Raw genomic sequence first — 16,837 nt, 5'->3', positions numbered from 1 at the left:
CGTTTAATATTTATATTTAGTTAAAAAGCAAAAGAACCTGAAACTGACTACTTGCGCGCCGCGCCGAATCGCGCTGACAGAATCCTTTGTTTTTAATTATTTTAAATGAAGGGTAATTTGGTAAATTCACTTGGGGCCGGATTTGTGAGCCATATCAGTTGGTTTAGATCTAACTTTGGATCATTTCACATCCATTCATCATCTTCATCCATTCTTAGAGAGAGAGAGAGAGAGAGGTCTAGAGAGAGATTTGAGGTTTTGGTGAAGAAGAAGCTCGAATCATTCAAAGTCTCGGGTTTTAAAGTTGTTCCTTTCGTTCCTAGCTACGTTGTGGTGGTATTGGTAAGCTCAAACTCCGAATTTCATTTATTTGATTTGATATTCAAGTTAGGGTTTTGAGTTAAATTGTTGTGTAACCCTTTTAGATGATGAAATGGGTTTAGTGACGCTAGTAATTGGGTTTATTGTTAATTATTGGTGGATTTTGGGTTGGAGAACTAATTGGCCATGTTTAGGACTTGAAATTGAGTTTAATCACTTAAGTTAGTGATTATGGAAGTATTGAAACCCATTTAAGGTTATTTTGTTGACTAACTTTGACTTTGGGTCAAATTAGGGTTTGGTGGTGATTATGACCCAATTGGCGATTTAATGCGGTTTATAAACTTGAAATGGATTAAGTTGAAGTATAAAACCAAGTTAAATGTGTTTTGGTGTTAAAACTTGTAAATGGTGAGATTTTGACTTAATGGGTCAAAACTAGGGTTTTAGTGTCAAAATGGGTATGACGCGTGTTTAACACTTGAGTTCGGGTTTATTTGGCATATTAGGACCATTCTCACTTGTGTGAGTGATTATCGGTTAGTTTGGGCGCGGTTTGTACTTGGTAGTGCATTTGGGTCAAATTTGCACTAAGTGTCGAATTGGGTTGATTTGTAAATCCACTCTAAGTGTATTGTTGTAATTGTGATAATGGAATAGGTATTTTCCATTGGCGAGTTGCGGTTTACTTGGAAGCACTCTTCAAGACTTCAAGGTGAGTGATATTATCCTATGTACATATGTATGTGTAGGATGGGTGCGGGTCGGGTGGAGTGATTCTCGGCTATAGAGCTCACTTCACATGTAGGTGGACTTGATGGACTTTTGTATAAGTCCAATTGGCACGGTTGTGCATTTGGTTGACCATCTTTGGCGAAGTACACGTTCGTGTGTACATTATCACACGTGATTGTGATTTGGATGTTGTAGCCCCGATGTGGTGGATTTTATAATCCCGTGACCGTGAGTTTGAGTTGGAGATGTGAATCGCGTGTGGTTTCGGATTCACGATGACGCGTGTGGTTTCGGTCATCTTATCAAATGAATCTCGTGTAGTTCGGATTCATGGTGACTCGTGTAGTTCGGTCATCTTATTGAGGTAGTAATCTCGTGTGGTTTCGGATTACTAAGGCTCGTGTAGTTCGGCCAACCTCGATGTTGTGAAGATAGTAATCTCGTGTGGTTTCGGATTACTAAGGCTCGTGTAGTTCGGCCAATCTTCATTGTGGTATTTGGTTCTCGGTATTGGGTTAAGGTGTTAACCTTGTTCGTTTATATTGTTATATATTAATGTATTGTTGTGTTGTAGCTAACCCTCCGGGTGTAGCTATTTGGCGTTGTTCACATCGTCGTTGGTGAACTTATATTGTTGTTGTATCTTTAGCTCGTTGCTTAGAGATCGTACGGTATGCTTAGTGTAGTACCTTATATATGGATGCCTCGGTATGCGGTATTTGTTATTTTGTGGCGTGTCCATTTTATACATATATATGTATGTAGTATATTATCATTCACTAAGCGTTAGCTTACCCTCTCGTTGTTGACTCTTTTTATAGATTGCATGCGGATGGTGGCTCGGGTAAGCGCGAGGATTAGAGGACTTGCATAGTTTGCGTAGAAGGCTTGCTTTTGGATTTATTAGGATTGGGTAGCGTATCCCCAATCGCCATGCTCGGCTTTGTTTTGCATTAAAAGTCTTATGGTCGAAAATTGTATTTTGGTACTTAAGGGGTAATTTGGGTCAATGTGGGCCCCGCTTCGTAAACATAATTTTATTAATGGAACGCGCTAGTTTTATTATATTGAACATGCGGTTAAAAGCGTTTTGTCTAAATACGCCGGGAACTAGTCAAACATTTTCGCATTTAAAGACTTTCCGGACAGTCAGGTTTGGCGCGCCGCGCGGCCTATATGGCGCGCCGCGCCAGGTGGCAGTTCAGCAATTTTTTTTTTATTTTGTAAATTTAACGCGGTTTAATGCGGGTTAGTTTGGGTTGTTACAAGTGGTATCAGAGCATGGTCTAAGGGATTTAGGTGACTTGAGATAGGTGCCTAGACTTAGACTTGTGTGTGCTTAAATTGTTGCGGGACTTGTAGGATTACGGGTCGGAATGGGTTTAGTTAGTGCCTTGTTTATAGGTTGACTAACGTTATATTAGTAATGCGGATATTATTAATATGTTGTGTGTTGTGATAATAATTCTCGCGTGTGTTTGTACCGCGTAGAATTTTGGTTGTGTTTGTGTATATCATCGAGCGAGACGGTCGTTGTACTAACGAGTCGATGCGGCATGTGTGCGTAATAAGAACTTGCAAACCTTATTACGGGTGCAAATCGTGTCTAACAAGTGATGTACGATGAGTGTTTAGCAAGATGGGGCTGTGTCGTGCGTACGGTTTTACACGTTCGTGGACTAATCGTTTTGCATTCTTTAGAATGACGACGCGAAACGAGACCGAGGCGAATGACGTGGAGTTTAACGCTAGGGTTGCTGCTGCCGTTGCGGAGCAAATGGGTGCGTTAGAAGAAAGAATGGAAAGGAGGTATTCCGAACTTCAAAGTAGTGGTGAAATGGAGCGTTATCTTAAGAGCTTCATGAGGACTAAACCCCCGATGTATGACGAAAAGCCGGATCCTTTGGTAAGCACAACTTGGATTTCGGACGTCGAAGGGTGTTTCCGTACTATTGATTGCCCTCCCGAGAGAAAGACGAGACTCGCTACGAGTTTGTTGCGGGGTAGGGCAAGGGATTGGTTGGATGGTAAGATTGATCTTGTCGGTGGCGAGACGTTTATGGCTTTATCGTGGGACGACTTTAAGGAGGAATTCTTCGAGGAGTTCCGGACTTCGGCCGATTTGTGGGAATTGCGTAATGAGTTGCGAAATTTGCGACAAGGATCTATGGATTTGAGTACTCTCAAGACGACCTTTATGGCGAAGGCTCGTTTTTGTCCGGAGTATTTGGGGAATGATCGTTTGTTGATGGGAGATTTCTATCGGACCTTGAATGATGACTTGAAAAGTAAAATTAGCCGGGGTCAAGCGAAATCGTTTTCGGAATTATTCGACTTGGCTAGAGGTTTCGAGTCGTATTCACGATCGAAAAAGGGTGAACCTTCAAGTGAGCGAAGGGTCGTTTCTTATGGTGCTCCGAGTAAGAGGGCTAAGGGTCCGAGTGTGAGCACGGGTGGTACGCGAACGGGTATGTCGGATTCTAGTGCGGCTAGATGTTACAATTGTGGCGTGAGGGGTCACAAGTCTTGGAAATGTTCGGTACCAAAGGGTGATGGTATGGTGTGCTTGAATTGCCAAAAAGAAGGACATCGTAAGTCGGAATGTCCCAAGTTAGCGGGGACGGGTGCGGCCAGGAGACGTTAAGGTACGTTTAATTTTGATAAATATGTCTTTTGATTATTTATTAAATGCCATTTGAGTTTGAGTTGCGTGCCTTTGTTGTGCGTGTTATGCTGTGGGTGACGTTCCTAATGGAAGTACCCTATGTTGATGATTGATTGACGGGCAAAGGGCGTAAGACTTGGTGCAACCAAGCATTCCTTAGTATTTGGGAAACGTTTCTACCAAGCCACGAAAATGGTTTTGGTGTTTGGTTGTTAAGCGCGTGTTCGCTTTGATGTTGAAGTGACGAATCATGAGGTTCGTCGGTTGGTTGGAACCCTTGAGATCGAATGTTTTAAATCTCGAGGTGTGTTGGTAATGGAGTCTTTATGACGCGACATTAGGTGCCTCTTTTATACCTACTAGCGTGGTGTTCGACTCCGATTTTGTTGCGGTACACTTTTCGTACAAAGTGTTTAAGGGTTGGTTAAAATCCTTCGTGTGCTCAAGGTTGGAGCAAGATGTGGTAATGGGTCGTGTGAGCCCAATCGTTGGTAAAGTCTACATGTGGTAGCATTGTGCGGTTGTACGAGTTTTGGATATGGAACGTGGTTCCAAGTGGGGGAGTTACACTCCCGCACGAGGAAGTGTTAGTGTGAGATTTCGGATGATGCTTTTGGTAGATCCGGAAGATGTTGTCGAGACCTGGTTTCGGTCGATCTGTGGTAGAGTACAATTTCGGATAAATTGTACTTATGGTTTGGATTTGAATTATCACCGAGGTGGTAATGTGGTAAATCTCGTTGAGAGATAATGGACGTGTTTGGTAAGCAAGGTGAAATCCCTCGGTTAAGGGATGTGTGTGTCGGATTCTCTTTTAGAGAATTATTGTTTTGTACCTATGTTTGGTATAGGTGGTTCTTGCTCGATTATGGTATGGTTGTTTGATGAAGCATGATCTTTAGGGTCCGCTGACTTCATCATGGGAATACGTGATTGGTGGAGCATGACTTTCGGGGTCCGCTGACTTCATCATGAGCGTGGTGTTATATCGGTGAAGCATGATCTTCGGGTCCGCTGACTTCATCCGGTGTTGTGATTGGTGGAGCATGACCTTCGGGGTCCGCTGACTTCATCAAGGGAGTAGTGTTATGTCGGTATGGTGTAACACTATCGGGAAATGCGAGTACCGGTGGGAAATGCGAGTACCATTCCTGTGTTGAGATTGTGGATCGCGTGTGGTTTCGGATTCACGATGACGCGTGTGGTTTCGGTCATCTTAACTAAATGAATCTCGTGTAGTTCGGATTCATGGTGACTCGTGTAGTTCGGTCATCTTATTGAGGTAGTAATCTCGTGTGGTTTCGGATTACTAAGGCTCGTGTAGTTCGGCCAACCTCGATGTTGTGGAAGTGAATCTCGTGTAGTTCGGATTCACAAATGACTCGTGTGGTTTCGGTCATTGTATTGAGGAGTGAGTCTCGTGTAGTTCGGATTCACAATTGACTCGTGTAGTTCGGTCATTCCTCCGGGATAGTGACTCTCGTGTAGTTCGGATTCACTATGGCGCGTGTAGTTCGGCCATTCCCGATTGTGTTGTGGTGAAGGTAGTGAGTCGCGTGTAGTTCGGATTCACTAAGGCGCGTGTGTTTTCGGCCAGCCTTCGTGTTGTGTGATCTGTCGGTTGTTTTATACACCGATGGTGGGGTCGTGAGGACCATGTTGTGAGGTTAGTGATGCGATAGCCGTGTTTCGCTCACGTGTTGTTACGGGTGTGACGATCGTCGATTTTGTACACCTTAGGATTAGCGTTGCCATAGTCGTTTTGGGCGCTTTTGGTTTTAGTCGTTGCTTATGATGTTAGGATAGTGGTGTATTGGTTGCATTGCGCACTACAAAGGATGTTTAGTGATTGGTGTAATCCGTAAGGGTTCGTTTGGTTCGGTCTTCATCGTTTCGGGTTGTTGACCTTAGGTCGATATTTGGTTGTTTTTAGCATTGTACTTGGAAAGGGTACACTAGAGGGTTGATATCTCGGTACGAGATCGGTTGAGTTTTCCTGATGAGTGGGGGATTGAGCAGGTTTTGGTGCTCGGATTTTAGTTTCGATAAAATTGCGGGTGATGATTTTAGTGTTAAAGGTGCTTCAATGAGAATAGTTGCCTAGGAAAGTCGGGTTGGAACTTATGTTTAGGACCGTAAGTGGGGTCCGTTTGGTTAAGTGACGAGGATCACGAGGACGTGATCGAGTTTAAGTGGGGGAGAGTTGTAAGACCCGAATATTTATTTTGTATACTTGTTTATAAAAGACATACGAGAACGGGCTTCGTTTAATATTTATATTTAGTTAAAAAGCAAAAGAACCTGAAACTGACTACTTGCGCGCCGCGCGGGTCTGGTGCGCGCCGCGCCGAATCGCGCTGACAGAATCCTTTGTTTTTAATTATTTTAAATGAAGGGTAATTTGGTAAATTCACTTGGGGCCGGATTTGTGAGCCATATCAGTTGGTTTAGATCTAACTTTGGATCATTTCACATCCATTCATCATCTTCATCCATTCTTAGAGAGAGAGAGAGAGAGAGAGAGAGAGAGGTCTAGAGAGAGATTTGAGGTTTTGGTGAAGAAGAAGCTCGAATCGTTCAAAGTCTCGGGTTTTAAAGTTGTTCCTTTCGTTCCTAGCTACGTTGTGGTGGTATTGGTAAGCTCAAACTCCGAATTTCATTTATTTGATTTGATATTCAAGTTAGGGTTTTGAGTTAAATTGTTGTGTAACCCTTTTAGATGATGAAATGGGTTTAGTGATGCTAGTAATTGGGTTTATTGTTAATTGTTGGTGGATTTTGGGTTGGAGAACTAATTGGCCATGTTTAGGACTTGAAATTGAGTTTAATCACTTAAGTTAGTGATTATGGAAGTATTGAAACCCATTTAAGGTTATTTTGTTGACTAACTTTGACTTTGGGTCAAATTAGAGTTTGGTGGTGATTATGACCCAATTGGCGATTTAATGCGGTTTATAAACTTGAAATGGATTAAGTTGAAGTATAAAACCAAGTTAAATGTGTTTTGGTGTTAAAACTTGTAAATGGTGAGATTTTGACTTAATGGGTCAAAACTAGGGTTTTAGTGTCAAAATGGGTATGACGCGTGTTTAACACTTGAGTTCGGGTTTATTTGGCATATTAGGACCATTCTCACTTGTGTGAGTGATTATCGGTTAGTTTGGGCGCGGTTTGTACTTGGTAGTGCATTTGGGTCAAATTTGCACTAAGTGTCGAATTGGGTTGATTTGTAAATCCACTCTAAGTGTATTGTTGTAATTGTGATAATGGAATAGGTATTTTCCATTGGCGAGTTGCGGTTTACTTGGAAGCACTCTTTAAGACTTCAAGGTGAGTGATATTATCCTATGTACATATGTATGTGTAGGATGGGTGCGGGTCGGGTGGAGTGATTCTCGGCTATAGAGCTCACTTCACATGTAGGTGGACTTGATGGACTTTTGTATAAGTCCAATTGGCACGGTTGTGCGTTTGGTTGACCATCTTTGGCGAAGTACACGTTCGTGTGTACATTATCACACGTGATTGTGATTTGGATGTTGTAGCCCCGATGTGGTGGATTTTATAATCCCGTGACCGTGGGTTTGAGTTGGAGATGTGAATCGCGTGTGGTTTCGGATTCACGATGACGCGTGTGGTTTCGGTCATCTTATCAAATGAATCTCGTGTAGTTCGGATTCATGGTGACTCGTGTAGTTCGGTCATCTTATTGAGGTAGTAATCTCGTGTGGTTTCGGATTACTAAGGCTCGTGTAGTTCGGCCAACCTCGATGTTGTGAAGATAGTAATCTCGTGTGGTTTCGGATTACTAAGGCTCGTGTAGTTCGGCCAATCTTCATTGTGGTATTTGGTTCTCGGTATTGGGTTAAGGTGTTAACCTTGTTCGTTTATATTGTTATATATTAATGTATTGTTGTGTTGTAGCTAACCCTCCGGGTGTAGCTATTTGGCGTTGTTCACATCGTCGTTGGTGAACTTATATTGTTGTTGTATCTTTAGCTCGTTGCTTAGAGATCGTACGGTATGCTTAGTGTAGTACCTTATATATGGATGCCTCGGTATGCGGTATTTGTTATTTTGTGGCGTGTCCATTTTATACATATATATGTATGTAGTATATTATCATTCACTAAGCGTTAGCTTACCCTCTCGTTGTTGACTCTTTTTATAGATTGCATGCGGATGGTGGCTCGGGTAAGCGCGAGGATTAGAGGACTTGCATAGTTTGCGTAGAAGGCTTGCTTTTGGATTTATTAGGATTAGGTAGCGTATCCCCAATCGCCATGCTCGGCTTTGTTTTGTATTAAAAGTCTTATGGTCGAAAATTGTATTTTGGTACTTAAGGGGTAATTTGGGTCAATGTGGGCCCCGCTTCGTAAACATAATTTTATTAATGGAACGCGCTAGTTTTATTATATTGAACATGCGGTTAAAAGCGTTTTGTCTAAATACGCCGGGAACTAGTCAAACATTTTCGCATTTAAAGACTTTCCGGACAGTCAGGTTTGGCGCGCCGCGCGGCCTATATGGCGCGCCGCGCCAGGTGGCAGTTCAGCAATTTTTTTTTTATTTTGTAAATTTAACGCGGTTTAATGCGGGTTGGTTTGGGTTGTTACAGTTGGGCTCACAAGTCTATTAAGAGTGGTGGGCTTACTAGTCCATGAAATAAAAGTCCAAGTATGTGTAACAACTAAGTAAATAAGCCCAAGTAATCAACAAGTAACTAAAAGGCCCAAGTAATTAACTACTAACATTAGTTAATTAAAAATGACTAATATTAATTAATCAGGAATGTAAATAATATTCAAAAATATTATTCATGAAAAGTACGCGTGTCACAAAGACAAGTCGGGCATTGTAAGTCAAATACGATAACAAGTAAATGTATATAAATACATTTATTAAAGCACAAGTATTAATAATAAATATTAATAATAAACGTTGGAAAATTCCGGGTTGTTACATTACCCACCTGTTAAAGAAAATTTCGTCCCGAAATTTTAAGCTGAGGTAGATGGAGGAGTTGGGAAAAGGTGAGGATACTTCTGCAATTTTTGATCCTCTCGTTCCATGGTAAACTCAGGTCCTCGTTTGGCATTCCATCGTACTCGGACGATTGGAATCTTGTTGCGTTTCAAAGTTTTGATCTCACGGTCCATAATTTCAACAGGCTCTTCCACGAAGTGGAGTTTGTCATCAATTGTAAGTTCTTCCAGTGGTATGACAAGTTCTTGTGCAGCAAGACACTTCTTCAAATTTGATACGTGGAAGGTAGGATGAACTGAGCTCAATTGAGTTGGAAGATCCAAACGGTAAGCAACGGGTCCAACACGTTCTAAGATTTAGAAGGACCAATGTATCGTGGGTTTAACTTTCCACGTTTTCCAAAACGGATCACACCTTTCCAAGGTGCAACCTTCAACATTACACGGTCACCCACGTTGAATTCAAAGTCTTTACATTTGAGGTCGGCATAACTCTTTTGACGATCACGGGCCGTCTTAAGTCTCGCTTGAATCTGAGCAATCTTCTCCGTTGTTTCATGGACTACCTTGGGTCCATTGATTTTATTTTCGCCTACTTCGGCCCAACAAATTGGAGATCGGCACTTGCGACCATACAACGCTTCAAAAGGTGCGGCATTAATCCTTGAATGATAATTGTCGTTGTACGAGAATTCGGCTAACGGCAAATGCCTTTCCCAGGCCTTTCAGAAATCAATGACACATGCACGCAACATGTCCTCCAAAGTCTGGATTGTGCATTCACTTTGCCCGTCGGTCTGTGGGTGATATGCAGTACTCATGTCAAGGCGGGTTCCCATGGCTTCTTGTAAAGAACGCCAAAATCTGGAAGCAAAATGGGGATCGCGATCTGACATGATCGATAGAGGTACACCATGACGAGATACAACCTCTTTGATGTATAGTTGAGCAAGTCTCTCCATCGTATCCGTCTCCTTCATGGCTAAGAAGTATGCAGATTTAGTAAGACGGTCAACGATAACCCAGATGGTATCGTATCCGCCCACCGTCTTTGGTAGCTTAGTAATGAAGTCCATCGTTATCCTCTCCCACTTCCATTGCGGGATTTCCAGTTGTTGAAGTAATCCAGAAGGCCTCTGATATTCGGCCTTAACTTTCGAGCAAGTCAAACACTTACCAACATAAGTTGCAACGTCCTTCTTAAGATTAGGCCACCAGTACTGTTCCTTAAGATCGTGGTACATTTTGACCACTCCGGGATGAATTGAATATCTCGACTTGTGGGCTTCATCAAGTATAAGGTTCCGTAGATCCCCATAGCGAGGTACCCAAATTCTTTCGGCAAAATATCAAAGTCCAGTCTCCTTAACCTCGAATCGAGAGACAAGTATGTTCAAATGTTCATGAGATATATTCTCCTCCTTGAGAGCCTCATTTTGGGCTGCTCGGATCTGGCTATTGAGGTTTGAATGAATGGTGATGTTCAGGGCTCGGACACGAAGAGGTACCATTCTCTCCTTTCGGCTCAAAGCATCAGCTACAACATTGGCCTTGCCAGGGTGATAACGAAGTTCACAATCATAGTCATTCAGCATCTCGAGCCATCGACGCTGTCTCATATTCAGTTGCTTCTGATCAAAGATGTGCTGGAGGCTTTTATGATCGGTGAAAATAGTGCTCTTAGTTCCATAAAGATAGTGTCTCCACAACTTTAATGCAAAGACAACGGCTCCAAGCTCGAGATCATGTGTTGTGTAATTTCACTCGTGAATCTTCAGTTGACGAGAGGCATAAGCGATAACCTTTGTTCGTTGCATCAGTACACAACCAAAACCACTTTTCGAAGCATCGCAATAAACGACGAAATCGTCACTACCTTCAGGAAGTGATAAGTAGGTGCGGTGGTTAACTTCTTTTTCAAGGTTTGAAATGCTGATTCGTATGCGGGTTCCCAAATGAACTTCTTCCCTTTGCGAGTCAGTGAGGTCAAAGGACGCGCAATCAGAGAAAATCCTTCAATAAATCTTGGGTAGTAACCGGCGAGACCTAAAAATTGGCAGATATGAGTCAGAGTAGTGGGGGTTTCCACTTACTGATAGCTTCAATCTTGGCAAGATCCAGTTTGATACCCTGGTCGCTCACAACATGACCCAGAAATTAGACTTCCTTCAACCAAAATTCACACTTGGAGAATTTGGCATAAAGTTGCTCTTGTCTCAAGAGTTCAAGCACTAATCGAAGATGTTGTTCATGTTCTTCTTCGCTCTTAGAGTAGATGAGGATATCATCTATGAAGACGATAACGAACTTGTCCAAGTATGGTTTGCAGACACGATTCATGAGGTCTATGAACACGGCAGGTGCGTTGGTTATGTAGTGACCCGAACTTTTTCATGTTTATATATATTAAATGAAATTGATTTTTACATGATTAAATGTTTCCAACATGTTAAGCAATCAAACTTGTTAAGACTTGATTATTTGAAATGAGTTTCATGTAGACAATTGACCACCCAAGTTGACCGGCGATTCACGAACGTTAAAACTTGTAAAAACGACATGACGATATATATATGGATATACATATAGTTAACATGAGATTATGATAAGTGAGTATCTCCATAAGTATATTAACAATGAGTTATATACATAAAAACAAGACTACTAACTTAAGGATTTCGAAACGAGACATATATGTAACGATTATCGATGTAACGACATTTAAATGTATATATATATCATATTAAGATATATTAATATATCATAATATCATGATAAGATAATAATTTAACATCTCATTAGATATAATAAACAATGGGTTAACAACATTAAATGAGATTGTTAACTTAAAGGTTTCAAAACAACACTTACATGTAACGACTAACGATGACTTAACGACTCAGTTAAAATGTATATACATGTAGTGTATTTAGATGTATTAATATACTTTTGGAAGACTTCAAGACATATATCAAAATACTAATACTTAACGAAAATGGGTACAGTTACATTCCCATTCTTTTTTCATCAAGAATTCTAGTCGTATTCATACCCGTATTATACACAGCTTCTAGATGTACTTACTGTGGGTATATACCAATAGGAACAAGCATGGGATTCCACTCTTGATTATGTCATGTATGACTAATCAATTTTAACTTCTACCATGAACTAGTCAACTAACTAGAACTCCTTTTAACCCCACTCACCACTCACCACTTACCACTCATCATTCACTCCATTTCACTTCCAATTCTCTTTCTAATTCTCTCTCAACACACACACACACACACACACACACACTCTTATGAACAAATTTTTCCAGTAGCTAATCATCATCTTCATAAAAAATTACTTCAAGAATCAAGCTATAATCATCTTAGGAAAACACTTCAAGAACACTTCGAAAATCCTTTCAAGTTTACTAGTTTACATCCAAGCTTTCTAATCCATTCCAAGTAATCATCTAAGATCAAGAAACCTTTTTTATTTACAGTAGGTTATCTTTCTTATTCAAGGTAATAATCATATTCAAACTTTGATTCAATTTCTATAACTATAAACTATCTTAATTCGAGTAAAAATCTTACTTGAACTTGTTTTTGTGTCATGATCCTACTTCAAGAACTTTCAAGCCATCCAAGATCCTTTGAAGCTAGATCATTTCTTGTCACTTCCCGTAGGTTTACCTACTAAACTTAAGGTAGTAATGATGTTCATAACATCATTCGATTCATACATATAAAACTATCTTATTCGAAGATTTAAACTTGTAATCACTAGAACGTAGTTTAGTTAATTCTAAACTTGTTTACAAATAAAGTTAATCCTTTTAACTTGACTTTTAAAATCAACTAAACACATGTTCTATATCTATATGATATGCTAACTTAATGATTTAAAACCTGGAAACACGAAAAACACATACGCCGTCGTAGTAACACCGCGGGCTGTTTTGGGTTTGATATTTAAAAACTATGATAAACTTTGATTTAAAAGTTGTTCTTCTGGAAAAATGATTTTTCTTATGAACATGAAACTATATCCAAAAATCATGGTTAAACTCAAAGTGGAAGTATGTTTTTCAAAAAGGTCATCAAGACGTCGTTCTTTCGACTGAAATGACTACCTCTTACAATAACAACTTGTAACTTATATTTCTGACTATAAACCTATAATTTTTCTGTATAGATTCATAAAATAGAGTTCAATATGAAACCATAGCAATTTTATTCACTCAAAACGGATTTAAAACGAAGAAGTTATGGGTAAAACAAGATTGGATATTTTTTGATTGTTGTAGCTACGGGAAATATTGTAACAATTCTATACAAATCATAACTTAACAAACTTATATTGTATTATTCATGTATTCTAATATATATTATGTAATCTTGGGATACCATAGACACGTATACAATGTTTTGACATATCATATCGACCATCTATATAATATATTTTGGAACAACCATAGACACTCTATATGCAGTAATGTTGGAGTTAGCTATACAGGGTTGAGGTTGATTCCAAAATAATATATATAGTTTGAGTTGTGATCTAGCCTGAGGCTTGTATACACTGGGTCGTGGATTGATCCAAGATAATTTATATTTATTTCTGTACATCTAACTATGGACAACTAGTTGTAGGTTATTAACGAGGACATCTGACTTAATAAGCTTAAAACATTATAACGTATTAAAAAATGTTGTAAATATATTTTGAGCATACTTTGATATATATGTACATATTTTTATAGGTTCGTGAATCGACCAGTGGCCAAGTCTTACTTTCCGATGAAGCAAAAATCTGTGAAAGTAAGTTATAGTCCCACTTTTAAAATCTAATATTTTGGGATGAGAATACATGCAGTTTTATAAATGTTTTACGAAATAGACACAAGTAAATGAAACTACATTATATGGTTGAATGATCGAAGCCGAATATGCCCCTTTTTCTTGGTAACCTAATAATTAGTAAACCGATCTACTAATTGATGCGAATCCTAAAGATAGATCTATTGGGCCTAACGAACCCCATCCAAAGTACCAGATGCTTTAGTACTTCGAATTCGTTTATATCATGTCCGAAGGATTTCCCGGAATGATAGGGGATATTCTTATATGCATCTTGTTAATTTCGGTTACCAGGTGTTCACCATATGAATGATTTTTATCTCTATGTATGGGATGTATATTGAAATATGAAATCTTGTGGTCTATTATTGCGATTTGATAAATATATAGGTTAAACCTATAACTCACCAACATTTTTGTTGACGTTTTAAGCATGTTTATTCTCAGGTGATTATTAAGAGCTTCCGCTATTGCATACTAAAATAAGGACTAGATTTGGAGTCCATGCTTGTATGATATTGTGTAAAAACTGCATTCAAGAAAATTATTTTTGATGTAATATATTCTTATTGTAAACCATTATGTAATGGTCGTGTGTAAACAGTATATTTTAGATTATCATTATTTGATAATCTACGTAATATTTTTTAAACCTTTATCGATAAAATAAAGGTTATGCTTGTTTTAAAAAATGAATGCAGTCTTTGAAAAACGTCTCATATAGAGGTCAAAACCTCGCGACGAAATCAATTAATATGGAACGTTTATAATCAATATGAACGGAACATTTCAGTTGGTATCAGAGCGTTGGTCTTAGAGAACCAGAAATTTGCATTAGTGTGTCTTATCGAGTTTGTTAGGATACATTGGTGAGTCTGGACTTCGACCGTATTTTCTTTAAAAAAAAATGATTGCTTAACACTTTTGTTGGAAACTATATATTATTAACATGTAAATATTATGTGATATATTAACCTCTTAATGTGTTTGTTATTGTGTGATAGATGTCTACCTCTAGTACAAATCCCATTGATTCACCTAATAATAATGAAGAGTCGAATATATTTTGGGAAGATTCACAAATTATCGAAGAGGAACCGGAAGAAGAGGAACCAGAAGAGGATGAATCGGAAGAGGAGGAACCAGAAGAAGAAGAGATTCCAGAGGAAGAAATAGTGATACCTACAGTAAATCGTTTAAATAAAAGAAAATCCTCAACCAACGGACCAAAGTTAAAAATGGTCAATGGTGTTTCTACCGAGGAAGCAAAATATTGGGAAGATTACCAATTTTCCGATGAATCGGATCCCGATGAGGATTCCGATGATGTTATAGAAATCACCTCGACCCAATTTAATATAACAAAAGAAAATAATAAGGGAAAAGGTATAAAAATAGAGAAACCCGATTCCAACCCCGATGAGCTTTATTTGTATCGGTAACATCCGTATTTCCTAAAGTGTGACAATAACCCGGGAACCTCTAAACCACCAGGTTTTTCTAAACCATTGTGGAAAACGACGCCTCGTATTAGAGGAACACCATATATCCCTGGAAAATTAGGAAAGCGAACCAAGTTCGAAGAAGAAGAAACCAGTGATTCAGATTAGGGAGTTGTAATCATGTTGTGTATTATATGTATTATAGTGTGCTTGTACTTTTATGTTCTATGTAAAAATTGCTTGTATTATTTGTTAATTATCTTTTATGAATCTAATCCTTGTCTATTTTACAGTATAAAAACAAAATGGACGTTAAGGGTAGACAACCGAATATTTTAGAAGACCTACCAGAGGATATGATTGAGAAAATCTTGTCTAGAGTCGGTCAGAGTTCATCAGCACATTTAGTTATGGCGAAATTAACTTGTCAAACATTTGAAAGACTTTCCAAAATTGCCTAAGTTTATAAAAGGCTTTCTTTTGATAGGTGGGGTATATCACATTGGGGAGACCGTAAATTACGCCGTGTTTTCTTTAAAGCATTAAATGCGGGGAACCCAAATGCAATTTTATGCTACGGGTTAAGAACATATTTTGACTCAACATATCCCAACATAGGATTTCGCGAGTTAGAAAGAGCTTCTAACATGCAACATAAAGAAGCATGTTATACTTACGGGTTAGTGATGTTCGCTTCTTACCAAAGTGAGAAAAAGAATATCGGGTTACAACTTTTAAATAAAACCTTTCCACAAGTGACGGATTCAGTAGTTGGGGTGAGAAACAAGGTTTTTAGATTATTACGGGGCTGTTGGACATTACGAAACCCTCATCCTTTTGACGACATTACAACATGCTGCCTAGCCAATGGTAATAACGGTTATTTTCTACAAGACCAAGGATGGGGAGTCATCTTAGTAAAACCAGAATGCATGACTTGTTTCTGGACTTATGAATTACGTGTCTTTATTTCCTTTGCTGAACAACTTGCGTATTAACTAGATTTATCTTCAAAATTGTCATGTATCAAAGTGTAATATATTTCATGTTATATGTAATATAGCGAAGTTGTAAGTTTGAAGAATATTTGTATGTGATATATTATTATAATCAGTTTTTCATATGGAATTGTAGCAGTTGAATTGTATATTAGCTACTAAGTATGAACTTAACAGGTAGGTAGTACCCGAATTTAAACTTATAAAACGCTAATATGAAGAAAAAGCTTTTATAAATAGGTTCATATTATGCTACAAAATACTATTGACTACTCTTAATATTCTGTATGATTAACTCGATTCAGTTTGCTATTTTGAAGAAAATGGCACCGACTACTCGACAAACCATGAATATGAGCGAAGAGGAATTTCGTACTTTTCTTGCTACAAACATAGCTGCAGTACAAGCTGCGCTACATACCAACAATAACTCTGAATCTAGCAATGCAGCTAACGGTGCAAGAAATCATGTAGGATGCACCTACAAAGAATTCACTGCCTGCAAACCTTTAGAATTTGATGGAACCGAAGGACCAATTGGATTGAAACGGTGGACCGAGAAAGTCGAATCGGTGTTTGCCATAAGTAAGTGTACTGAAGAGGACAAAGTTAAGTACGCTACACATACCTTCACAGGTACCGCGTTAACGTGGCGGAACACCTATCTTGAACAGGTAGGACAAAATGCTGCTTACGCACTACCGTGGTCGACATTCAAGCAATTAATGAACGAGCAGTACCGTCCTAGAAACGAAGTCAATAAACTCAAGGCAGAACTTAGAGAGTTACGAACACAAGGGTTCGACGTTACCACATATGAACGACGATTCACAGA

Source organism: Rutidosis leptorrhynchoides, chromosome 2 (assembly GCF_046630445.1).
Source record: "Rutidosis leptorrhynchoides isolate AG116_Rl617_1_P2 chromosome 2, CSIRO_AGI_Rlap_v1, whole genome shotgun sequence".
Taxonomy (NCBI): domain Eukaryota; kingdom Viridiplantae; phylum Streptophyta; class Magnoliopsida; order Asterales; family Asteraceae; genus Rutidosis; species Rutidosis leptorrhynchoides.
This window is presented reverse-complemented; position numbering follows the sequence as displayed.